Source organism: Hipposideros armiger, unplaced genomic scaffold, assembly GCF_001890085.2.
Source record: "Hipposideros armiger isolate ML-2016 unplaced genomic scaffold, ASM189008v1 scaffold_613, whole genome shotgun sequence".
Taxonomy (NCBI): domain Eukaryota; kingdom Metazoa; phylum Chordata; class Mammalia; order Chiroptera; family Hipposideridae; genus Hipposideros; species Hipposideros armiger.
The window spans coordinates 312391-314222 of record NW_017731963.1 but is presented as its reverse complement, the minus strand read 5'-3'; positions in this window follow the sequence as shown (position 1 = coordinate 314222).

Below are 1832 nucleotides of genomic sequence, written 5' to 3'. Positions count from 1 at the left end.
TGTCCTGGTGTCTCTTCTTATAAGGACACTAACCTTACCGCATTAGAGCTTCACCCTTATGACCTCATTTAACCTTACTTACTCCCTTACTGCAAATACAGCCACATTGGGGGTTAGGCTTCAATATATGGATTTTGAGGTTACACAGTTCAATCCACAGCAGGAGGCCTTGGACTTTAGTTTCCCTGAGCTGCCTGGGAATCCTGAGTAGTTTAAGCAGACCCAGAGATGGCTGTGGAGCTGGCTGCAGAGCTTCCTAAAGGGACCACAGTACCAGAGCGGGCACAGATCTGCCCTCTGCTTAAAATCCAGCATGCGCCATGGTGAATTGCAAATGTTTATTAAAAGAAACAGTTGGTCTGTGTCTTCTTTTTGTGGTTGTCACGTGAGTGTCCCAAGTCCTGCAGCCTTTAAGAGCTACCCTTTCGATGAATATCAGGAGTTACCTTTCCATTGAACACCCACTGAATAGCATCAGCCCCCAGATCTGCAGGAAATCCAATCGAGAGCCCAGTACATGTAGCTCACATGGCCATCCTGATTCTGTTCATTGTGTTTTATCTCTGAATGGCTTCTTTGCTCCAGGCCTTTTGTGGTCACCTTCTGCCACTTCTTCACCTCTTCCCCCAGCTGCTCTTCTTTTCCTATGCCATTTTGCTTCAAACAGCCTTATGATCAGTCAGGGCTGCCTCCAGGCCAGCACAGATTCCAAACTCTGGCCTGATCTTGTTTCTGCCTCAGAAGCGTGTGGAGTTATGGCCTCAGATGCCATCAAGATGGCTGCTAGCTCATCCAGGCAGGCCTGCTCTCAAACGTTCAGCTGGGAGAATGGGACCATTTTCCAGAGCCTGATAATCTTCCATCAAGATTTTTTGGTGATGCACCAAAAGGTCTCACAATCCAGTTGGGCACTTAGACTGAATCCCAGGGGCTTCTGAGAAGGTGTTGGTTTGTAGGCGAGAAAGGATGGGAAATGACAGGGAGGAAGAGAAGATGGTGGAAAGCCAGAGAAGTCAGAGAAGAGGAAAAGATATCACAACTTAACCTAACTTAACTCAAATTTGAATTTGCATCCAAATCAGTTAGAGGGCTTGTTAAAGCACAGATTTCTGGGCCCCATCCCAGAGTTTGTGATTCAGTAAGTTTGAGGTGAAGACCAAGACTTCTCATTCATAACAAGTTCCCAGGCAATGCTGCTGCTGCTGGTCCAGGGACCACACTTTGAGGACCACTGACCTCACCCAAAACCAGCCCTGGCTGATCATAAGGCTGTTTGAAGCAAAATGGCATAGGAAAAGAAGAGCAGCTGGGGGAAGAGGTGAAGAAGTGGCAGAAGGTGACCACAAAAAGCCTGGAGCAAAGAAGCCATTCAGAGGAAAGACACAATGAACAGAATCAGGATGGCCATGTGAGCTACATGTACTGGGCTCTCGATTGGATTTCCTGCAGATCTGGGGGCTGATGCTATTCAGTGGGTGTTCAATGGAAAGGTAACTCCTGATGTTCATTGAAAGGGTAGCTCCTAAAGGCTGCAGGACTTGGGACACTCACGTGACAACCACAAAAAGAAGACACAGACCAACTGTTTCTTTTAATAAACATTTGCAATTCACCATGGCGCATGCTGGATTTTAAGCAGAGGGCAGATCTGTGCCCGCTCTGGTACTGTGGTCCCTTTAGGAAGCTCTGCAGCCAGCTCCACAGCCATCTCTGGGTCTGCTTAAACTACTCAGGATCCCCAGGCAGCTCAGGGAAACTAAAGTCCAAGGCCTCCTGCTGTGGATTGAACTGTGTAACCTCAAAATCCATATATTGAAGCCTAACCCCCAATG